The sequence below is a fragment of the Cricetulus griseus genome (assembly GCF_003668045.3).
Source record: "Cricetulus griseus strain 17A/GY chromosome 1 unlocalized genomic scaffold, alternate assembly CriGri-PICRH-1.0 chr1_1, whole genome shotgun sequence".
In the NCBI taxonomy this organism is placed as follows: Eukaryota; Metazoa; Chordata; class Mammalia; order Rodentia; family Cricetidae; genus Cricetulus; species Cricetulus griseus.
This window is the reverse complement of record NW_023276807.1, coordinates 231,082,511-231,108,037: the sequence shown is the minus strand read 5'-3', so window position 1 is coordinate 231,108,037 and position 25,527 is coordinate 231,082,511. Positions and strand designations below refer to the sequence as shown.

General features: G+C 43.0%; 1 long non-coding RNA gene across 1 annotated transcript; it reads left to right on the top strand.

Annotated features, from left to right (window-relative positions):
• Positions 1–13,006: 13,006 nt before the first annotated feature.
• Positions 13,007–23,559, top strand: LOC113832677. The gene is made up of 2 exons (XR_003480107.2): positions 13,007–13,531; positions 22,395–23,559. It is a non-coding gene; the product is annotated as an uncharacterized LOC113832677 (long non-coding RNA).
• The last annotated feature ends 1,968 nt before the right edge of the window (positions 23,560–25,527 follow it).

Genomic DNA, 25,527 nt, shown 5'->3' with positions numbered 1-25,527 from the left:
CATACAATACAGGGTACAAATTGAAATGTAATTTCTTGTATTTTAACATATAAAACGAATTTATATATATATATATATACATATATATATATATATGCATATATATAATTTTAACATATAAATTTATTTTTAATATCTAAAATTCTTGCTCATTTGAGCTTTGAGCTGGAAAGGTAACTGAGCATCCTGTGTCTGTACTTCTACATCTTGAAATCCAAGAAAGATGGAACTGAGCATACTTCTACCAACAGGAACAGAAGCGGAAGGAGCCATGAACCTGCAAGGAAGCCCTGGTGAAAATGAAACCACCAGGAAGCCCCATGGAGCCCAGCTCTGCTGAGTGGCAACTCCTGGTTGGGGTCATCATCGACATGGAAGTTTCCCAGGGCTGACCAGGGTAACCATGTATGTAGCCCCAAACTTCCTCGTACATAAACAGCTCCACAAACCCTCTCTCAGGGTTACACATACATAGTTTGCCTCTAGTGCATTTGTACATTCAGCTCTCTCTGCCTGATCCAGTTTTGGATTTACTAAGTGCCTGTAATGTGACTGGGAACCCTGAGTCTGGTCTCCTTATCTTCAACAGCAATCCCCTGAGGAAAACATTTACTATTGTTGGAAAATAGTAATGTCCCAGATGAGGAAACTAGCTTCAAGAAGTCCCCATTGACTAAGAAACTCACCAAAGACATTGCCAAGACCCCATAACTAGTGACAGCTAAGAAGTTCCTTTCTAAACATGAGCCACTCCCAGAATGCCTTGGAGGGTCCCCTACCTTGGGGTGTCTTCACCAAAGACACCTTCCACTCACTCCCCCCACCCATGGTCATCTTCTCACCTCCACAGGAACTCTTATGAAAGTAGACCATATAAAAGAGAGAAGTGGGGACAGTCCCTCCAGGAAGATTAGTGCCAGGGGGACACTGGGATTTGCTATGACAACCACATAGATCAATACATTTGTCCCTAGAAACAAGGTGCTATAAGGTAGACAAAACCCACACTGTCTAAAGAGGAGAAAGAGTCGTGGTTTGCCAGCAGAGAAACCTGCCCAGCCTTGTAGTACAATTTATATTGGCAGATATGATTTGAGTTCAACCCATTGGCTTGGAAATGGACTTGCATGACTCACATCTTGGAGGCTGTGCCTATCTTTCAGCTCATGAATCTGGCTCTGTGCCCTTCACCCTTGCTCTAGACTGAAAGTTCAAATGTGGGCAGGCGTCTCTCCTTTAGTTTCTTGGTAGCATTTGAGCACAGCTTTGGCCAGTGCTGAGCTTGCTGAAGCCTTTCGCTGGCCCCGAAAGCTGGCCCCGAAAACTGGCACAGGGAACCCTCATTTGCTTTTTTCTCAATCATGTATTTCTGTGCAAGAGATTTGCAGTGAGTTGCAATCATTACTGTTACAGAACTGAAAGGATCCAGGCAATCAGAAGGCAAAACAGGCCATCTAGGCATCCAGGATCCCAAGGTCTAAAAATATCAGCTGGTTTAGGTCAAGCTTTGGTTAGTTTGTGCCACAAATAACAGAAATTCCTCAGGTATGGGGGCCTTTGGACAGAAGCTATCTTCAGTTTCATTATGGTGATTGGGAACAAGGAACATCAGAGCCAAAAACGTAGCCCTGGGAAGACAGACAGACATCCCATCCCTCCCAAATAAAATGTGGATTGTTCGGGCGCACATCCTTGCCAGGTGGCATTTCCATTTGAGCTGTTCTGCCAAATGCTGGGGGACAAGATCGCCCTCCCATCCCTCAGGTCCAGAAGAAAGCTTCCCTTTGCAGGCTAGGAAGCCATTTTCAGCTTTGGGAGAAAAATAAAGCATGCCATTGTCAAGGCTGTCCCTGGGAACATCGTGCTCTCAGCCCTACTGGCTTGGCCAGAGTCAAAAGAGTCAAACAAAACTGCCTACCATGAATCCCATCATTCTGGCTTGCCCAGCTGGGTCCCTCACAACCCACCCCCCCAGTCCCACTCACAATTCGGATGCTGTAGAATTTGTTCCAGGACAAGCTATAATTCCTGCTCATTTTAGACTTTGCAACACTACACACATTTTCATTTCCTTTTTATTAAAAATTGTGTGTGTGCATGCACGCACACACATGTGTATATGTTCGTGTCTTTATGTGCATGCTTTGCTGAGCATATGAAGGTCAGAGGAAACCGTGGTCTCAGTCCTCACCTGCCACATTGTTTGAGACAGGGTCTCTGGGCTAGCTGGCTGTGAACTTTGTGGACTCTCCTGCTTCTGTCTCCCAGATCTTGGTTAGGAATACTAGAAGTCTAGATAAGCTCTATGACTCCTGGCTGCTACTTGGGTTCTGGGGATCTGAACTCATGTCCTCACACTTGCAGGGCAGGTGTTTTACCCACTAAGCCATCTCTCTGGCCTTCCTTTTCCTTGTTTTTAACAAAGGAAATTGTGTCTGCTGCAAGATTTTAAGATGACAGCTTAATCTGACACCCTCAAGGAGAAGAGAAAGATGGTCAGTTTGCAAGAATTAGTAGATACATGCGAGAAGCTCAGCCACTGAGTGAGAGTCTAATTGCTTCCCAGGGCACTGAGGTCCTGGAGCCCCACGCTTGGCTCTGACACCTGTCACCATCCCTGAATGGACCCAGGCAGTCTACTCAGGAAAGGCACCGGGGTCCTCCTATTAATCCCTTGCTTTAGGGCGTGTGCCTATTGTCCTGTTCATTATATTTTTAGTTCTTCACCTGTGATTCAGAATAGAAATTTGGTAATTGTCATGTGGAATTAGAGAAACAAGGAGAAATATATTTAAACACCATTTTTTAGCAACCCAAGAGACAAAAACATGTGCTGGCAACTTTTCTTATTTGTCTTGAGCAGACATAGGCGTGCACGCACATACATGTGCCTGTGAGCTTGATGGCGTCAGGGAACTCTCTTTTTCCTCTTTGGAATTTTTTCTGTGTTAAATCTTTCTCTGAAAAATATCCTTTGCTAGAACATTCTGTCTAGGAGCTTCCAAAAGGAAACACTTGAGCCCTTACAAGGCAAGAGAAATTGTATAAAAAGCAATACCTTTGAGGCAGAAATAATGAGATTTTGAATTGCTGCACATTCTTGGAGGCTCATTTGAAGCAAGTGACTTTACAATGCTGAACCCTGAATCCTATCCAACCTTTGGGAAATGACTTAGAAAGTGTCACCAAGTCTACTTCTCAAGATGGATGTGAGTGAGAAATAAATGAAATACACAAAGTGCACAGTAAGAAGCTGGCTGGTAGTTGATGTCTAAGAACAGAAGCAAACAACCTTTAGCTTTTCTATGGCAGGCAGTGACTTCAGTGTCTTGCCTAAATGACAAGACATCACAGAGTCCTTACCACCCCCTGAAAAGATGACTGAAGTTATCTACATCACATGGAAGCCATACAAGGCCCAACCTAAGGACTACAGTGGAGGCAGGGTTTGGACCCAGTTTCTGCTCTGCCCTCTGGATGCTGGGTGGAAGCTGCCAGTGAGTCTCCTCAGTCTTGTTTGCTTGGTTTGTAGAATTTTTTTTAAAAAAAAATGTCTATCTAGTGCTCATCATTTCAAAAATCAGGAGAGATGTCAAAATGTTGGACTTTTGGTTTACATCTACAAATGGGGATACTCTGGGAACCTCTGTGTTCTCACATGGCCATGATGGGTCGCAGCTTTCCATGGCTGAGACCTTTGGACAGATTGGAGCTTGAGATGGTTCCCATCAATCCTCATATTCATATATGCACATCTCTGTGGGAAACAAGACGCATGGAGGTTGTGTTCTCTCATTGCCTTTCCATCCATATCCCTCACTGAGTTTATGAGTTTGCAGAGCAATGACCTGGTCCCCAGATGTGGTCCCTTTGTTGAGTCAAGTGCCTTGTTTACTTCCACATCTGTAGAAATCTAGTCATTTCTGTTTGCTGTGGCTCTCAGCATGTTAATGAGAGACAAGTGTTGTGGGATCCCTCCAGGTCTCTGATGTTTCCCCTATTCTGGGAACTCTGGAAAGCCCCAGAAACATCCCTAAATCGGAGACTGCATCACTAGTTAGTCTTGCTTTATTTCATGCTATGCACTCATGACTGTCTTGGCCCTGCCTACCCATAGGCCTGCCTTCAAGGATTATTACAGTCAGCTCCCATCTTGTCCCTCTACTGTGTCCACTAACTGTCCATCACTTTTGACACAGCAATTTCATAGTCATCTTTACTAAATCTCCATGGTCAATGGCAGTTTCTGGTTTGAGACCTATGAAATTACAGAGGACCCCTGCTTGAAAGGGTCCTTCACTTGGTTCAGGGCTCCGTCACTGCATCTTAAAACCTCTAATGATTTTTGAACCAATAATCTATCCTTATTGTTGTTTCTTAGTGGGGGCAAGAAGTGTGGAATGGGTCTCACTCATGCTCTAACTCAAGAAGTTTTAATAGCTCTTAACCTTAGCCAGATTTTGTTTATATGCTATCGTGGGTTTCTCTGAAGCCCCAGGTCTAGCCTATCCATGATAGGGCAACAGATTCATGACAAAGCAGAGCCCTCTAACACGTACATACTCAGGCTGAGCTCACATATCATCCTTAATCTCATTACCAGTTCTTCACTACTGTGTCTCCAGTGGCTGGAAATAGTTACTTCCCCTTTCAAAGTTACCCAACCCTGCCCACTTTATCAAATCCAGCTCTTCCATAAGTATGGTCCCATGTATCTCAGCTAAAAGTGCTTTATCTTCCACCAAGTAATTATGGCTTATTCTGTGCCAGGTATGGAGTCAGTGTAGGAACAAAACTGTGAGAGGTGTGCACGCCCTACCTTCAAGACACTTTACTGAAGTTGGTAGTGCAAACATGAGGAGCTTTTAGACAACACGAGAAAGACTTCATGGAATTAAGGAGTGTATCAACTATAACAAATTGCCACAAGTTTGGTGACAGAGAAGAGCAGAGATTTATCCTCTAGCAATTTTGAGGAATAGAAGTCCAAAGATATGATTCTACCAGGACCAAATTCCTTCTGGCTTTTGGGGAGAGTCCCTGCTTGTTCTACCAGCTGCTGATACTTGTGGAATTTCTACTGTCTTCATCGTTATCCCCTTGCAGTTCTTTCCCTTTTATCTGACTCTCCTCTGTATGTGTTTCACAAGACACTTGTCACTGTAGCTAGGGAACACTTGTCTAATACAAGATTCTCTCATCTTCACATATGCTAAGTATCACACCTATGCAGATACTGTTTTGAACTAAGGTAACATTCACAGTCTTCAGGAATTAGAGCAGGGGTGTATCTTTTGTAGGAACCACTGTTTTACTCACTTAGATACCCACTTACAGCAAGAATAATGAAATCTACACTGAGGGATTAGGGGAAGTCTTAGAAAAGATAGCATTTAAACTAGATGAGGCAAAAAGGTGGTGGATAGAATTGTTTCTGAAAATAGTGTTTATAAAGATGCCAGTACAGACTTAAAGGTGTGGATTCCCAAAACTTGCAGAGGCTTACTGTACCTGGAGAAGTGTAAGGATGAGAGAAACGGCCAGGAAAGTAATCAGGCAAAAGTCAGGAGCAGCCTTGAAACCAGTATCTTGGACCAGTGGAGAAGTATTAAGTGGTGTTAAGAAATGGGAGGGTACTGCTGGACTCAGGAAGAGTATCTGGATGGAGCACTAAGATCAGGGTAGACCATGGTGGGACCTGAAAAGCCTGGTTGGGGAGCAGTTACATCATGGCTGTGCATTAGAAACCAAGACAGAGTAGAAGATGAGAGGGGAAGTCAATAAATTCAAGAAATTATTTAGAGACAGAATCACCAGGATCCTGGTAGTTGATGGGTTTGTGTGTATGTGGAGGAGTTCCAGGCACTTGGATTCTGGTTTGCACAGTGTTGAGGTAGGAAGTGAAATGCAGTTTTGCTGGGCATGAATGGAGGGGTTTCCATGTCCCTTAGGTAGCCAGGTGGAGATTTGGTAGACATTTGAACTCCTGAACACAGGAGAGGAGACAGAGCTGAGGATACAGATGTAGGAATTGTCACTGTGGATTATGAGCATAGACAAGGGTCTGTGGCAGATAGCCAAAGGCCCAACGGGTGCTAACTACCATTGACTATCCCTTGTTCCTCAACTCCCTCAGAAACCAACCCTGCATACTCAAGTCCCTTGTAGACAATGGCACAGTTTGTGCACAGGACCTACACAGAACATCTCTAAGTCACCTCTAAAGTATTTACAATACGTAACATGATGGAAATTCTCTGTGAATGCTATTACGTTATACTGTTTGGATTATGACAAAGAAAAGTTTGCACATGTTCAAGACAGACATAATCTTTTTTTTTCTGAATATTTTTGGTTTGTGGTTGGTTGAAGCCCATGGATACAGACAGCTGACTCTGTTCAATTATGTGTAATTTTTACCATACAGTTAGAAATCATTGTCAATTGTATGCTCTACCGCCCATCTTATATTTTTAATGAACAATTCAAGAACAATCTTGTGTCTGTTGGCATAGTCTCTAGCTATTTTGTATACTTAGGAACCAAGCAAGGACTCAGTAGAGGGGGCTCATCTGGGGTAAGCTCTGCTGACTAGCCACGTGGTAACTGTCCAGAGCCTGGTTTAGAACAGGAGGGGACATCCCCATGTCACCATCAATGGCATTCACCCACTTCCGTGTCTATTAAGTGATAATTATACTTCTCTAAAATGAGCCATCTTTGGTTTGATTTTGGTTTTGTTCGTAGTATCTCTTCCACCTCCTATGTGTCTTTCCTAGCTCATTAGGAAACCTTGCCATTGTAGACACTTCTTTATTTGTGTTGCCTAACATGGTGGCGGCTTGCAGGTGACTGGAACACAGTTGATGTGTGTGGGCAGTTACCCTGTTAAAGAGCATAGCTAAATACTCATTCATGAATGCCAAAGTCACTGCCTCAAGGAACATTCCTCCCCAAAGCTGACCGGATCACAATACTCTATGCTTTCTAAAATCCTATACTTTTAATAAACTCCTTAGTATTACCCTTTGGAATAGTTCAGTGTGTGTGTACCAGAGCTCTGGGAGAACAAGGCTCTGTCAACCCAGTTACTACTAATGCACCACACCACACTGTATGGCACTTCCTACACAGTCAGGAAGTATTCACTGAAAAGCCACATGAATGATCAACCGATCATGTATGTATCAAACAAACATTCATTAAAAAGTTGGCCACAATGTGACCCTATAGCATATAGTCCTGAAAGACCAACAACTGTAATCAATAGAAATTAGGGTATGTGTGCAAATTCGTGGTACTGGATCTTGTACTTATTAACTTGATCTTACCATCCGCTGAAGTCTGGAAAATTCTTCCAGGTCAGGAAGGCACAAACCACAGCTCCCCTTTCTTATCTTATCCAAGTTGATAGAAAAAAAAACAACTCACACATCACTAATGGTCTCACACCTTTTTGAAAGCTATGCATTGCTCATCCTCTTGAACCTGCTCTAAACCCTGAATGTCAGGTGCACTGGTCTCTACTCCCAGGTTTGCATTCTCTGGTGTTCATTTGACACACCCCCAAAGCCCTCCATCCAGTTAACATTTAGACACTGGATTAGTTGGGAGCGATATAAAGCACTGAATGTCTCCAGCCAGAAATTAAATCCATGAGTCAGCACCCTTAGCCTTTTAATGGTTAACTAACCCCTGCATAGACCAAGCCTGGTCCAGGTCAGAAGCGCTGGCTCCATGGCAACATCTGGAGGCTCTTTTGCAAGCTTAATGGCCTTCAGTTCTCAGTGTGGTTACTCCCACCTTCTACTAACAGATAAGAGGGCTGTGGAAGGTTCCATGGGCCTGGCTGACTCCAACTCCCACACCCTTGACAGGCATTGGGCCAGAATTCTGTGACCAAGTTTCACTGCAAATCCATGAAAGACAGTTTCCAAAAAGGCAGTGTCTTATAGTCCCATATCAGCGTCAAGGACAACAGTCTGAGACCCAGTTGCCACTCCAGCTTGGGTTAGGTAAAGCAAACAGTTCTGTAAGCTAGCTGAAGCTAGGGAAGCCACGGAGGATGAAGTGCAAATGAGATGCTACAGGGAGTCTTCTTCAGATCTTGGTGCCTGCCATCATTGTGGAGCCCTGGGTGCTTGAGAGGAAAATGCTATGGTGAGCTCTGGGGTAGCCAGCACCTGTGGAAAGGTTCAGTTCAGATTAAAAATAAAAAGGCATTCGCCCTTACATCAAAGGTGCTGAGTGCTCCGAGTTAAGTAAAGGGGAAGGTGTTGGCATATATCACAGAATCCCAGGCAGTGGGCAGACTCCTTTGTGAATAGCCACTGCCAGCAGAAAGTGGAGAGGAAATGTCACCACCAGCAGCCACCCTGTGAGCTTCACTTCCTTCATTCGTCCTCCGTTCAGGACTGGCAGACAGCCTCTCCTTTTGCAAAAAGACCACTGACCCCATTGGGCACTTCCTAGAAAAAAAAAAAAAACCATTCATGTGTACATTTGACCCTGTGCCCTGCCTGGTACAGGCTGCTGCTCTATTGAGTCCTCTCGTAAGTATAAAAGCACATAGGGAGTGAATGTCTTGGTGCCAGGTCACCCCTAAGTGGTGAACTAAGAAGAGGAGAGTGTGGTCTTCCATCCAGGATATTGGTGACAGATGGGGCACTTCCTAGAAGGGGACAGAGCTAGGTAGAAGAGACAAGCATAGCCACTGATGCCTGCATGTCCCCATTTGGCGGGGACAAAGGCAAGAAAATGTTTGAAGCTCACAAGTAAGACCCGAATTGGCTGAAAACATCCATGCTGTTTTCCTCCATCATTTGTAGAGTCAGTCCCATTAGGGTGAGGACACGGCTCAGAGCAGCCCATGTGGTCATCTGGAGCTTTCTGGCCTCCTTTGCTCTGTTCAGTTTAACCTCATAGAAAAACACGGATTTAAAAAGTAGCAAAACTCAGGCCCCTGAGACCTTTAAGTAAATGGGGCTCTGCGGCCTCTGGGAGGCTTCTGCACTGCCAAGCTGCCAAATGTCACCACTGCCCAAACCTTAGTGAGAAACCTGATTATCAGTTACCTCCAGCACACCAGGTGCTGGCACATGGACCATTTTCCCCAATCCTATTTCAAACTCTGCATCTTCTGTCATCCTCAGTCAAGTCACGGATCTCTAGGGCTCTGGCCAGCTGCCTGTCCATTCACACAGCAGCCTGAATGAACTAAAAAATGTATCCATTTGAGCGACTCAGCCTCCTTCAGACTTTCAGGTTCCCTGGATGTCTTTAAGGTTCAGTCTATTCTCTTCAGTTTAGCACCCAAAGCCACCTGTGATTGTTCAGCCCCTCCTTGCACACACACCCCAGTTCAGGCATGCTTCCCTTTGGCCTCTGCCTGTAGCTCTGGCAGTTCTGATTCCTCCTTAGTGACCTCAGCACCCTGCTTTTCTCCTGCATCCTTCTTCCCTTCCCTATCACAGCTGCTTTCCTGTGCCCATGCTGAGACAAACTGGGCTCACTAGGGTCCTCAATGCCCTGTTCTGTTTTGATTTATTTGCTCGTTCTCAATGAAGGATAGCTCCCCCAAGGGAGCCAAAAATGGCTTTGGGCAAGGGCAGGAGGGACTTCTATTATTTTTCTTATAAAATACAGAGGTGCATACAGTACATAAACAAGGTGTCTTTATTATTAGAATTTCATGGATGGCAGGCTGCGGAGAAGGCTCAACAGTTAAGAGCACTTGCTGCTCCTTCTGATGACCAGCACACACACACACACTCAGATAGTTCACACTTGCCTATAACCCCAGCTCCAAGAGGATCTAAAGCTCCTAGCCACCACAGCGTGCTCACATGTGCACCCCTATGCACAGGCATAGACACATATGCATAATTAAAGAAATAACAGAACTGTGCTGTTTTCTGGGATTTTGTTTTTTACTTTTTTGTTGTTGTTGTTGTTTTGTTTTTTGTTTGTTTGTTTTAAATGGAGTGTGCTGGATGTCTCTACAGTTTTGTTCAAATGACTGCAGAACCTGGAAAAGCTGTTGCTGCTATTGATGCATAACATATTGCCATTATTGCTCTTTTTATATAAATATAAATATGAATATATATACATATATATGCTAATTGAAACTCAAATATGTGATGAATCCAAGGTGTTTCAGTGAGTGCTCACCTGTGCATGCAAATTTGATTTCATCTTTAGTAAGTAATAAAGTTATATGCTTGCCAAAAAAAAAATAAGTGACACACTGGAAGATTCAAATGTCATAGAATTTCAATTTTATGTGTAACCTAGAAATGATGAACTTATGGGAACAGAGAGCAGAATTGTGGCTATTAGGCTTCAATGTGGGTCTTTTAACAATGGGGAAACGATTGGTTTAAGGCTATAAAACTGCAGTTGGACAAGAGGCACGGACTCTGTGAAGTCTTGAGGTCTACTGAGAGCATGATAAATATGGTTGATAACAATATGCTCTATTTTAAAAGTTGTGAGATAGTATACTTTAAGTGTTCTCAAAACAAAAATGATGAATATGTGTGAAATAACATGTTAATTGGTTTACTTTAGCCATGCCATTGTGAACATACTGTATTCTGTATCATAATTGTGCATGACTTTATTTATGAGCTAAATAAATGAATGGAAAAAAAGATGAAATCCCTTTAAAAATGTTCATGTTCTGGGGAAGGAGATTATGAAAAATATCCAGTGACTACACATGACTCAGTTGGTAAAATGGTGATCTACCATGCATGAAGCCCCGAATTTGATTCCCAGTACCCTATAAACCAGGTATCATGGTTATTCCTGGAATGCCAGCATTCCAGAGGCAGAGGTGGGAAGAGATCTAACTTTAAGGTCAGCCTTCAGCACACAGTGAATTTGAGGATAGCCTAGACTGCATGAGACTCTGCTCAAAAACAAAACCAGCAACAACAACAAAAAGCTAAACAAAGAAAACTATCTGAGAAGTCTGCCTAGAACGCGGGTGAGAAAAGGCCGTGAAATACAGTGGATATTTATTTGCCCTTGCATCTTTCTCGCCACTGACTGCAAGCCAATAGTTTTCATCCTCAGAGTCAACAGCATAACCTACACCTAAAGTACTTTTGAAAACATTCTCATGTTGAAAGCTGGATGAATACAGGCATGAATGAATCCTAACAATAGTCCCGTGGTAAGCAGGCAGGAGCCTCTAGCACCATCCAGGTTCAGACCCTCAGATTCTAAGTCCGGGTCCACCTCATCTTCTTTGGGTATAATAGATACAATTTACATAAAAACAAGAGGTTATGTTTTCCAGACCATCTTTAGTGTTCTAAAACCTTCTTAATGGACTGTCCTAAGCCAATTTGGCTATCTAAGCACAAATCTGGCAAATCAAGTCTGGGATCTTGCAAGCCAAAGAAAAGAGGCCTAGGCAAATCCTGGGTTTGGTGAGAATCCAGGGTGGATTTTGATGGGAATTAGCACTAAGATGGATTTGTGGGAACTGTGGCATTATAGTAGGTTTGGGTTGATATGTTGGTTTTCTACCCCACTCACAGAGGGTGGAATCGAGGGCCAATCCAGCTGGGGCTGTCTACCCATTTTCCTAAGGCTTGTCATTTAATCCAATTTATGTAATTAATCATGAGCCCCTCTTGTATACCTACTAAGCATCACAGGGCTGCTTTACCCTTAGAAGGTGCCAATTGTGGAATAAGAGAGAATAAACAGGATTAAAATGGAAGCTCAGTAAGACCGTCACCTAGAGACTTATGAAGTGAACCTTAAGGAGGAAGATGAGCTACTGTTTAGCAGCCATGACGGAAGTGTTATTAATATGTTTTCCTTCTTCAAAGCTAACTGTCACCTACAAGGCAGTTTTGTGAGTTGCTCTGCTCAACAGGCCATGCCAAGGAGCTCAAACCAGTATTGTATTTCCAAGGTCAAGAAGAGGTTTCACAACTTATTTATGAGTCTACATGGTCACCAAACTCCCCTTGTTTCAGTCTCCCAAGCTTGTGATGGTAAAGCAGAGAAGAAAACAATTTCCATGACTCTTTCATCTCCCCAGGGTGGTACCTTTCATTTTTAAGCATAAAGCTTCATATTTACATAAAAGGCATGTTGACTATAATATGTAAAATTCAATGCATTGTCAGGAAAACAACAAACATTTGTAACTGCAACTCAGGTTAAGGACAGTTTTGCATTACCCTCCCTGGTGGCCATCCAGCCTCTATGACTCTCACAGGCTACCATAGATTCATTTTGCTTTCATTTGGTATTTAAGGGATTCAATAATATATAGTCTTTGTTAGGGCTGGAGAGATGGCTCAGGAGTTGGGAGCACTGGCTGCTCTTCCAGTAGGTCCTGAGTTCAATTCCCAGCAACCACATGGTGACTCACATCGATCTGTAATAATATATAGTTTTTGTGCCTAGCCTCCTTTGCACAATAAATAGTATGTGATTTATCCAAGTTGTTGCATCAAACAGTATCTTGTTCTTTCTAGTTGCAGTGAACAGATAGAACTTCTTTATTAAGCTGCCTGTGGTTGAACATTTGGATTCTTTCTGCCTTGTGGTAACTGCATATAGTATCACCGTGAATGTTTTTCCTCTGTGCCTTTGATAAACATGCACAATTTACATTTACCTTGGGGGTCAAGTACTAGTCCACATGTGCTGCACTGCTCAAGACAGTGAAAACACAGGTATACCACTGAACATCTAACATGATCTCCACACAATGTCCTCTGTAGCAGTGCTTGGTCCAGAGTGTGTTTTCTTTCTTTCTTTCTTTCTTTCTTTTTTTTTTTTTTTTTTTCGAGATAGGGTTTCTCTGTATTGCTTTGGAGGTTGTCCTGGCACTCGCTCTGTAGACCAGGCTGGCCTGGAACTCACAGAGATCCACCTGCCTCTGCCTCCCGAGTGCTGGGATTAAAGGCGTGCGCCACCAACGCCCGGCTCTGTGTTTTGTTTCTTAGTCATTCTGGTTGCTGCATGTTAGACCCTCAGGATAATTTGCGTTTTCCTGATGAGTAATGAAGGTGGGGCATCTTTTCCTGTGCTTACTGGCCACCCAGAGTTCTTTGGAAACTGCCTCTACAAGTGTTTTCAGTTTTCTTTGAACGATCTATCTTTTTCTTATTCATTTCTAGACTGTGTTTACAAAATCACTTGCAGGCCCTTTTAGTAATGCACGATTTTTAATGGCTTCTCACAATACATGACTCTTTTTCTTTGATAGACAGCAATTCTTATTTTTAGTGGTCGACTTTTTCAATTTTTATGATTGTGTTAGTTTGACAAATACCCAAGGCAAACAACTTAAGGCAGGAAGGATTTCTTCTTGACTCTCAGTTGTAGATGGCTGGTTGTTGTTTCTAAGCCTGTGGGAGACCCATACTGTAGAAGGCACAATGATGCAAAGTTCCCATCTTAAGAGGGCTATGCAGCTAATAGGAAAAGTGCCTGCACTGGCAGACTTCAGCCTTCCTCCACTTCCATCCACGGGACAGCGTCACCCACATTCAAGGTAAGTGCTGACCTCTTGGTTCACCTTCTCCAGAAATCCCCTCACAGACACACCCAGGAATTCCCTTTGCTAACCTTCTGTACATCTTTCAGTTCAGCTGAATCTACAGTAAATATTAACTATAACAATGTTCAGTAATTTAATATGCTACTTATGAAATCTTTGCCTTTCCCACTGTCATGAAGATTTTATGGCATCTGAACACATGGTTGTTATTGCAGAATAGTCTTTACACTGTGTGAAGATTTACACTGTGTCACTGTGATGGTTTAATAAAGAGATGAATGGCCAGTGGCTAGGCAGGAAAAGGTTAGGCAGGACTTCTCCGGACAGAGAGGACTGGGGTGGGGGAGAAAGGTGGAGTCACCAATCAGATGCAGAGGAAGAGGACATGTAGGAGGAGAGGCAAAAAGCCATGAGTCACACAACAACATGTAGATTGCTAGAAATAGGTTAATTTTAAGTTATAAGAGTGAGTTAGAAACAAGCCTAAGCTAAGGCTGAGCTTTCACAATTAATAAGAAGCCTCTGTGTCGTTATTTGGGAGCTGGCAGGCAGGACAGCTCAGGTTGCTACAGGTTGTCAGATCTGTGAGCATGAGCTCCCCCTTCATCTATGTATGCCTTTCTTCCATATCTATTGAGGTATGAATAACAAACAAAGATTTGTGTACACTAGGGGCAAGGAGAGGCCTCAGTCAGTAAACACTTGGGGCACAAGCATGAGGACCTAAGTTTAAACCTCAAGCACCCTTATAAAAAGCCAGGCATGCCAGCAGGTGACTAAAATCCCAGTAGAAGCAGTGAGAGACCAGGTTTGTAATGAACAATAGAGAAAGACACTCAGTGACCTTAACATTTGGTCTCCAAAGGCATGTGCACCTGTGTACACACACATACACACATACACACACACACACACACACACACACACACACACACACACACACACACACGAAAAAAGAAAGAAAAATAAACACTATGTACTCAAGCTGTACAGTGTGATGTTTTGACATAAACCCACATTTAAAACCAGGCTAATTAATATATCCCATTGCCTCATATCAATATCTTTCATGAGTGTGATAAGAATACTTAGGATCTATCCCAGTATTATTCAAGTTACCTCAATAAGATTCTCTAATTATTAGCATGTAGAAATTTTGTATACAATTTGTTAAACAATAATAGTAAACTTGAAGTTAATGTCAAGTATCTGTCGCTCAAATCTCAAGAGAGACAAAAAAAGAGAGAGAGAGAAAATCTGAAATATGCTTCCTAGCTGCAAGACGCTCTGGTGGCATCATGGATTATAGATGAAAGGGATGGAAGAATTAATATTAATGCAGCATTTGTTCTGGGATGGTAGAGATTGAGATAAGAAAGACAAACAACCCAAACGGATTGAAATCGTTGACAGGATGATGTTTTACAGAGGACCCAAGATTTGAGATGAGCTTGAGAAATGAATGGTATTTGGGGAGTGGGGAAAAGCATTCCAAAGGGAAAAACTGGAATGAGCCAAAATTGAGAGGTTAGAATACATGCACTCTATAAAGATGACACTGGCTAGCTCCACTGTCTACATTTAATTTATGAGAGGAGGGAGATAAGATGAAGCCTCAGCATGTGGGAGGCACATAGAAAAAAAAGAGAAACTGAAAGGGAGGAAGGGGGGGGAGAGGAGGGCGGGGGAGAACAGAGGGATGTAGGGAAACTCAAATTTGTGTTGTTTGAGTTTGGTAGCCTTGACCCCAGAAGGTAACTCAGCAAGTACCCACATATTCTTGCTTGACACTGATTGGCTGGCCACCAACCATATGGCTGTCCTTAACAACTACCCTATTCACACTTGAACCAGAGTACCTGTCAAAGATGGCTTCCAATCAGCAACAGCACATTTTATAGAATGCCTAGTCCAGGAAGCCTTTCCTAGTACTCTTGTGGATCAACCAAAAAGTACTATCTGGCACCTACCTAACCAAATGTTTCTGGAGGGTAACCACTGTGAAGCCAGGCTATGCTGACTACCCACTGTGCAAATGCAGTGGCAAGCAGCTGGGCTTCCTAGAAGAAACACAGCTGGAAGTGGGCCTCCAAGTCTGAGATCACTGACTGCCTTTTGGATGCTCTGTTTCCATCCTAACTGGGGCACAACTATGCCAATAGCAGAGGAGAATTCAGCAGTCCTGGGGCAGCTCCAAAACACACGGAGAAAGGCCCTTTAGCCTCCTGGGAGCTACTGGAGCAAGTTAAGGCGGGGCTTCAAGTGATAAGACTCCTAATGGGACCCGAGTATGCATTTGGCCAAGATTTCTTCTAATTTTGGAACTCACTGGAAACTTTGGAACATCATGTTCTATTTGGCTCTGGCAAAGCATAGCTTTGCATTTGCTTGGTGTTTATTTTATCCTTCAAGATCAGAACATGATTTACTTGTAGCTCAATTTTTGTGGTGAACACAAGCCCCCACTTAGGAAAACAAGCTGATATTTTTCTTATAGGTCCCTAGTGTGGTGGTATAGTGTACACAAAGAAGAATGGTCCTCAAGAAAAACACGAAAACTGATATGGAAAATATATGCAAATGGGCATGCCCAAGGGGAAACATCTTGTAAAGTCTAAAGTAAGACTCCTTAATCCTCTGGACTCTCCTCCATCTGGGCAGGGCAGCATCTTCTGCAGCAACTCCTCCTTGGGAAAATCTCTTACCATATTTAAACAAATATTTCAAACAAGAAGACCGTAGTGTTCCTTGGAGCTCTGTTTGCATCTACTGACTCTGAGGGTGTTGCCTTGCCAGCACCCTTCCTATCTTCATCTCACTGTTTTGTTTGCTCTGAAATGAGCTTCTTGGTCTTCACTGGTAGATAATCAAGTCCTCTCGTAGCTGAAGTGCACTGGTGCCCACAGTGGAACAGAAATTGAGAAGAATTGGGAGATGATTTGTGTCAGCCTTGATTCTTTCTGAAATCCAACCTGAAATAACTGAAGCCAATAAATGCACATAAAAATTTAAAAGGTGATTTTATTGCTCATGGAACTAAATAGACTTCCCTGCCACCTTCATCTGGAAATGTGGAGAACTCTGATTGGCTTGGTTGAGTCATTTGCCTATGTCTCAGCCAACCACTGCATCTGGGCTGAGGTCACATCATATGGCATGTTTCTAGGCAAAGTGATTTTATTGCCAGATGCAAGAGGGGTTGGAGGCAGTAGGATAGGGAATGCTATAAACTAAAGAAGGGAATGATTTCGTAGTATTTTAGATCCAGTCTGCTAGATCCTACAGAAAACATCCTTTCTTAAAACCAAAGGTACCAACAAAAGAAGAAAGCAACCCTATCAGAGGTACCTCTGCACAGTAATCTCTGAGAGCAACAACATATCTTCTTCAGACACCTCAAGGGCATCATGAAGGCAGCACAGCACAATGACCAAAAGCATGGGCTCTATTCTAACTGACTCAGGTGCAAGTCCTAGCAATGTCATGTGCTAAATGTGGTGTTTGGTCATTTTAAAACATTTTTATTAGCATTTATTAATTGTAAATAATAGATTCCACTATGAGATTGTCACATGCATGTTTCAATTACATTTAACACATTTAGGACACCTTCTTGTCCTTCTCTCACTCCCATTGAGTCTCTTCCTCTTCCCAACTAGTCCCCACTAAACTTCCATGTCTTCCATGAATGCATGTAATGCAGTGAGTCTCACTGGGTGCTTATAGGTGCCTGGGGGAGGGGCTATTTACAGGAACAAGGGTGTCTTACCAGCGGTCACACCATTTGTACTTGACCTTTATGTATAAGTCTTCTTATTTACAATAGGAAATGATAAATGTAATCTTTCAAGTTATCATGAGCATTAAATGACACAGTACACATAAAGCGCTTGCTAAGGTATTAAATACTTAAAGATCATCGCGTGTTCAATGTGGATGTTATTTCCATTGGCGCAATCACAGTTATTGATATTAACTAGTTTAAAGGCTGGGAGTTTCTAGGAAGGGCAGTGAAGACGATGCTGTTCCAGTTTATCACTTAACAAACAAGAAGCATCCTACTGTGTGGGTCCCCTTTCTACCAAACACTTCTGTACTTTCTCTCCCACCTCCCAAAATTCCCCTTCATATCCACGGAGGCATGAAACGCTTGATTCCATAGAAAGAGCAAGATAATCTTTCCTTAACACTTGCTTTAACTTTCCCAAATAGATTTCAATAGATAATTGAGGTCCACACAACTGCAGTTTCAGGAGTTATGGGTACCATGAGAAACAAAATGTAACTCTTCAGAGAGCTATCAAAGCTCACCAACTCCAGGACACAGTGGCAAGGTAATGTGTAGACCCACCAGAGCGCTTGCAAGGAAGCTTCCAGCAAGACCTGGGGAAAACTTCAAGTCTTGCTGGATACTCAACTTTACCATCTCATTTTCTCTGTTAGATCTTGCCTCCAGTGCAACTTTCCATGGAAGGCTCTGCAAATTGGGGTGTCCCGATGGAGAACAGTCTCTCCACTGCCAGGGAGCCAAGTGGTATATAGATGTAGGATTCGGGCTTTTTGTGGAGTAAGGAAAAGAAAGATGGGCTCAGAGAAGCAGGTCACCCCTCAAACATGCCCCTGTGCTCTGGTGAGTCTGTGACAGCAATTACCTGGGATTCAGAGTCATATTATTTTAAAGTTTCATAATGTGTTTTCTTTCTAATTATGGAAAGCAAGTGGAATAATACCTTGTGTTTATATAGAACCGGCCCTTGGAAAGTGCTGGAAATAACGACAGGCTTCCTCCCTCCAGAATTCCCTGAAAAAGCAGATCTTCCTCTCACCACATTCATGGTCTCACAGCCTGTGGAGTCCAGAACCTGGGTTTGGTTTGGATCCAAAATGCAGTATTAGGTTTCCTTTCTATTAGAAAAACATTTCTAAGGAGAAATGGGGTTTTATGAATGCTGTTCATGGTAATTGCCATAAGAAAGAATTTAGTTCAGACTTCCTGGTTTTCTCTTTCTTTCCTGTATTTTTTGACTTTCTTTTTAAGTTTTTCTCAAAAAAAAGAGTCTTGCTATGTAGTCCTGGCTGGCCTTGAACTTGTGGCACCCTCTTTCCTCTGCTTCTTGGGTGCTAGGATTATAGACACACACTACACCATGCTCAGTAAACTTTCAACACAAGAAAATAATTTATCCATTTTCTTCCCCTACCCTCACTGGTTTTTAGTTTTTGTTTGTTTGCTGTGTGTCTGTCTGTCTGTCTCTGTATGTATATGTGTGTCTGTCTGACCCTCTCTCTTTCTCTCTCTCTCTTTGAGATTCAGAATGGTTTTTCTAGGATCCTGCAGCTAATTAGTGGCACTGAAAGGACAAGAAGGTCCCAGTCTCTAGGTTTATTGGGTTTTTACTTATGGTGTTAACTACAGTGACTGCTCAGAGCAGGGCCTCTTAAACCTTTCCTACTTGTTGCCCTCTTTTACACAAAAATTTTCATTTGAGCCCGGGTATACAGATAAATAAAATAGGTATCAGATCAAATATTAATGTTAATAAAACATAAGAATTTTATTTGAAACAATTCTGTTATATATGTATGCATATGCATATACATATTTACCATTTGTTTAATATGAAAGCAATTTTGGAATTGGTGAGGTAGTTCAGTAAAGGAACTTTCAGTCAACCCTGACTACCTGAATTCAATAATCTGGAACCTCCATGGAGCAAGCAGAGAACTGATTGACTCCTGCAATTTGTCCTTTGACCTCCATATGAGCATGTATGGCACACACACACAATATATGCTTATATGTATACATATACTTATGCACATTTATATACATATGTATGCAAGACTTTCAATTATTTATATGTGTGTGTAAAATAATTAATGAGAGATGTGCTTGTTTAACTTTTACATAAAGAACTAACTCTTGGCTGAATTTTTTCACAGTTCAGGACATTGAGTATCTTCAAAACTTTTCATAGTTGATCAATATTTTGATTTTATAATCATCACTATTGAGAGTGAAGCTTTATAAAAATACATAGTATAGAATGGTAGCGGTATGATTAGGGCCATTTCAGAAATTGAAAAGTTCTGTCCTAATTCCAAACCAGAATTCATCTAATAGTTTTTATGAAACTTTAGCAGCTCAAATTTTTAAAAGCAAACAATTGAGCAAAATACAATCCAAAAGTACATTAATTTGATACTCACATGCTGGGTGATGATAGAAGGAAAAATAGTAAAAACTTTGTTTTCATAATTAAGCCATGATATTTCTATAAGACCAGAAAATTTTGAAATACGAGTTAAAACACCAAAACCCATAACACAAAGTAGTCTGAGAACTCAGCCAAGGTGGTTCAGGAAGTGTTTATTGGCCTTGTGTGATACAGGGAGTACAAAGTGTGCATGTCCTGTCTTCAGAACAGAGGTTGCAGTGAAGGCACAGGACACAACATGGGTGAGTGCTGCCAGGGACATCTGGGACTCATTAGGATGCATTTACTTTCTGAATTAATATCCGGTTATTCAGAAATCTTTTACTTGTCAAATTATTCCACTACCCCACACTCAGTTATGCAAATGTCCAAGGAGATTTAAGAAAAACTAAGAAGCCCCTCAATGTCAGCAGCTGAACACAGTGAGCATTTATCAGTCACCTGACAGTATAATGTAGCTTTTTTAGACAGGAAAAGATGGTTGTCCCTCCATGTGGTGATTCAGGAAACTAAATGTGGCCTCACCATCCTAGTGTGCTGGCTCTCAACTGGAAGTGCTTTGGTACCTGGGGGTCACTGAGCATCGTCTGGAGATAATTTTCCACTCTTGGCATCTAGCAGGGTGAGGCCAGACTGAAGCTAAGTAGCCCACAATGCATGAGACAGCCTCCCACAATAAAGACTTTTCTGCCCCAGTGTATCATGAACACCAAGATTGAGAAACACTGCCCAAAAGGTTTATCATCTTCTGCATCTAGATATCCAAACAGAGAACAGTAAGATCTGAGACTCTAAATACAGGAGACTAAGAATGGAGTCCTGGCGGGTTGTTGATGCCAGTATCTATTTGGGGTGAAGCAAGATACCCATCTTTCCACAGTGTCACAGGCAAAATTTGAAGAGTGCATTTGTATAGGTGCTCACAGCATTGTTGAAATATTGGTTGAACTAGTAAAACTGATACTACACACACACACACACACACACACACACACACACACACACACACAGCCCTGGTGTCCTCCCTGGAGTTCAGATTCCTCCTGTTGAGTGTTTCTGTATGACTCAACACTCCACTTGGTATTGTAAATATAACAGTCAAACAGAAATTTCTATCTTTCTAGGAAAATGTTGTTTCCCTCTTTTGTTTCTGCCTCAGCAACTGACGATGCCACTTCCTCTCTACCTTGCTATACCATCACTGGAATGCTCAGCAGATCTTCCCAGTTCTGTCTCCAAGATAAATCCCTGCAGGCATGGCCATGTACCTAGCATCTCTGGCCTGCACTAATGCAATGACCTCATTGGCCTCTGCTGCCTCACTTAGCACACTACCACCTCAGGCTAAGCAATGCACTTTTTATTACTGTAATGGTTATTTCTTCATAGCTGGGGCAAGACTACCCTCTGGGCAATTTAGATCACATGGAAGCCACTCATCTCATAGCTTCTTGAGACCTGAGATACCTTCCACTGTTCCCACAACCCCTTGGATTTGATACTGACACCAGATTGGTTTGGCTTGGTTTCAGCCTGGGCCCCCTCTCTCTATCCTTTCAGTACTATGAAGTGTTACTATGAAAAGAGCTGATGGGTGGAAGTGTCAGCCACCTTGCTCCAATCACTCCTCCTCACCAGGGTCTGTGGAACTGTTTCTCTCCTGCCTCTCTCCACCTCCCCCTCTTAACTGCAGATGCTGGTGTGCTCTCTGGCCCTCCAACATGCCAGTTTCTCTTGGTGTCAGGGAATATACATTTTCTGTTGTCCAGATGCTTGACAGCTGTGTCCTCCCATCCAGGGCAGGCCCAGTGAACTTTTCTCAAAGGAAATCACATTCTTCAAATTGATGCCCCCTCCATGTTCTCTCCATTCCCTGATTTCGATTCCTCTGCAATGTGAGTCACCCTCTGGCAAACATACATTATCCTTTGTATTCTCGTTTGCCATTTGCCTCATCAGCTAGAATAGAAGCTATTGGAAGACAGAAGACATGGTCCTCTTGTCCTTCACTCACTGTGTCCTATGCTCTAAGGCAATGTGGCACACAGGGGCTATCAATAGCACATTCTATTCACAGCCATGGAATCAATGAGTGGACAGAATAGCAGAGCCCCAGAGGAGGAGAAAAAGAGGAGCATGAAACCTTGCCCCGCTCAGCAAATCATAAGGGACACAAATGGCTCACACAGTTCACATGCAGGGCCCCATCCCTATCAACATGGCTGGGCTGCTTCAGAAGCCTCTGTGTTTTGTGTACCACCAGTGACCTCTGACCTACTCCTCTGTCAGGGGCATCACATAGAAGTGTAACGACAAAGGGTAGACCTGGAGGCCTGACTGAGAAGTTCCCTTTGTCAATGTTGCTGTTCTTCTCTCACCGCTGTCTACCTTCCTTCTCAGTCTCCTCCTCTGTCATGCCGGCCCTGGCTTCTTGTTTTCACTCAGAGACAAAACTCCCTTGCTTTAAAAACCCCTCACAAATATGAAAACTGCACTTCTCGTCTCTTTAGTCTTAAGCCAGCTGCTTGGCTGCTTCCCGAGGCCCAGTCTCAGGGAGAGGGATGCCCTTGACAGGAGCAGGGCTGTCAGCGGCCTTGACTCTGATCCCCTCATTCACCTGTCTTCATTATCTTTTGTAGATGAGTTTTCCCATTCCTTCCCACCAAGAGCAGTCAAGCACCATGCTCAGTTTTCAGATGGATCCAGCTGGCCGTGGTCTGCAGCCGCACGTTAAGAAACCAAATTCTGAAAGTTGAACCAAATCGAAAAGCAAAACTTGAATTTGCTGTCGGCCAGATACTGTGACAAATGCATGGAAAGGAAGAGAGGTGTAGGTGCTGTGTCCGGTGTGGAAAGCCATCGAGAGACTTTAAAGTGCAGGTGAGGACTGCATTAGTTATATTCAGATGCTGAGCCGTTTTTACCTGGGAAGAGTCTTGAGCATCATGGGTGTTGGTATGCACAAATAGTCCAAGAACCTATCTCTCAATGAAGAGTAAGCTGGAGAGGTCACAGCCACAAAAGCTTTGCAACACTGTGCAAGGACAGAATCTGATTGCAATGGGGCAAGACTTTCTTCTGCTCTCACTTCCCCTTTACCTCACTTACAAGCACCCTATGCGGAGACTTTCCACAGTATTTTTGGAACAACGCCGAGATGAAGCTGGATTGGAGGCATATTTAGCTTGGCTTTAAGGCGATATATTTAGTTGGCTTCCAGTCACCTCTGTACATAGATAATTTATTGCTATTCATAGGAATTGCTTCTAGAAATACTCTGTAACTGAAGTGCCAACTCATGCCACATCGTGATACGAAGGCACACAGATGGAAGTCTACCACTGGGTGCCTGTGCAGTGGAGAATCTGGCCCTGGAAATGAGAGGGAAATGAGGGGCCGTCTAGACTTTCGGTTACAGCAGTGGTAGGTGGTCAGTCTGTGGGGGTTCCTCCCTTAGCAACCACGCACAACAAGTGTAAGCCAGAATCTCCATCACCCTGGCTATCAGTGAGTTAGGAAATTCTGACTCTTTAGACCACAAACCTATAGGAGTTTTCTAAATGGCATGTCCTGCTGTGGGACACAGGCTTACGCATCTCAACTATTTAAACCTAAAAAGAAGTCTGGTATGACATATTAGTGAAAGACTATACTGCCTTTCTATTGTTTTTTTTTCTCCTTAAAATTGCTATGTGATAAAGAGACTAGCAAAGATTAAGTATTCAAAATAGTATTGGGAAATATTATAATAATGTATGATAGCTAATTAAAACAATGTGTCATATATTTGTGATATATGCAGTATTTGCTGTGTTTTAAATTTTTTCTATTTTGATTTCTTTCTTTATTCTGATAAAAAAAATTAACTTTTCTAAATGAGGGCTCTGCACTGGGAAAGTGGGCCAAGTCCTGGATATGAGTTTATATGGTGCATGCTATAGCTTAGATCTTGAATGACCCCCAAAGGCCCATGTGCTAAACTTGATCCCCAGATGAGGTAAAAGCTTGATGACCAGACATGTTACCAGGAAATAGGAGAACATTTAGTAGGTGGAGCTACCAGGTCTTTAGGATAGTGGGGGCATGTCCTTGAAGGAGACTGAAGAGGGTGGGAGAAAGACCTCAGCCATGTTCATTTCTTTGTTTTGTTCTTTCTTATTGTTTTGTTCTGTCACATGCTTGCACTTGATATGTTTTCTTAGTCTGGGACTAAGCCAACTGGATGAATTGATGCTGGAGTCAAACATCCAAAATGGTGAGCTAAAACAAGGGTTTTCTCATTGTAGGTTAATTATTTCAAATAACTCATTACGGTGCTAGAACGATAATAACATGGTATGTGTTTTGGTTACTGGGGAGGGTATAGTAGACATATGAGTTCCACACAGAAAAAGGAAACGGGAAGAAACTATCAGACTACATTTGACATTTCTATCTATCAACTAATCCCCCATCCTCGTCATCCCTGCCTAAAAATATCCCCAGAAAATTAGATTCTTAGCACTTGCTCTTGATGAAAATGAAGGGATTGAATTATAGGGTTGGCTAGAGATCAAGGTTGGCACTACTCTTTTCCCCCTGCCCCTAAGGAGGGACGCCCTGAGTGTATTGCTGCTGTCACTGCCTGTTCTGCTTCTGCAGTGCTGGAGACTGAACTCAGGGTCTTGACTATAACAGGGACATGCTCTACCACTGAGATTTGGTTTGTTGTTGTTGTTGTTGTTTGGTCCTTGTTTTTGTTTTGTTTTATTTTTTTGAGGCAAGGTTTCACAAAGTTGCCTAGACTGCCATCAAACTTTCTCTATAGTTCAAGAAGTCCTTGAGTGTGTAATCCTCCTACTTTAGCCTTCTGCACAGCTGAGATCACAGGCTACACGGCCTCCTCTTAAGAGTGACTCTTGACCAAGCTATCTCCTCAGGGAGCAAGCTGACATCTTCAGGGAGCTCACATGATATTCCTAGGTTTTGAGGGTGACACAGCAAGTTTTACCCAGAATACCATAAGCATTATTGGCATGGTGTAAAAAGGTCTTTCTAGACGTTCTGTGTCCACCTTTCCTTCCTTCCACTGTTTGTGTACAGTGACTATGTAGGGGCGTTTGACTTGGGCAAGACAAGTTACACTGAAGGGCCCAGACCCTCACCCAACCCCCTGCTTTGGCAGCTTCAACAGGCTGCAGAAAAGACACAGCAAGATATTGGCCCCTGACTGAGCAGCAGGTGCTGAGCCTCCAACCTTGCCCTAATCACTAGGAAGCAACCACCAGATACCCTCCATCTGGCAAGGAACCAATCAGAAGTTAGCTGGCGGGCTCTGGATGTGCTTTACTGATAACAATGGAATGCAGGGAGTAGCAACTGCCCTTGGATGGCCTCTAGGCATAGCAATCTTTTCTGCAGCTGCAGCTGACCAATCAACTCAGGACAGGTTGCCCAAGCCTGGAGGTGCACCAATCCTGAGACTGTTGCCGTGCAACTAGCAGACCCCCAGATTCTCCCCTTGCTCTACCCCAATATATGTCCTTTCCCACTGAGACTCAGGGTCCCTCCTACTCCACCCACTGTGTCGGTTGGATGGAGGACCCAAGTTAACTCGTAAATTAAAAAGACTCTTTGCTTTTGCATCAAATCTGGTCTCTTGGTGGTTGCGGGGGGGGGAGGGTTCGGATTCTGGGCACAACACCACCATCTTACATCAACGTATACTTGAACAGCAAGCTACTCTGCAATGCTCACCCTTTCATCTTCCATGGGATTGTTCATACGGTCCAT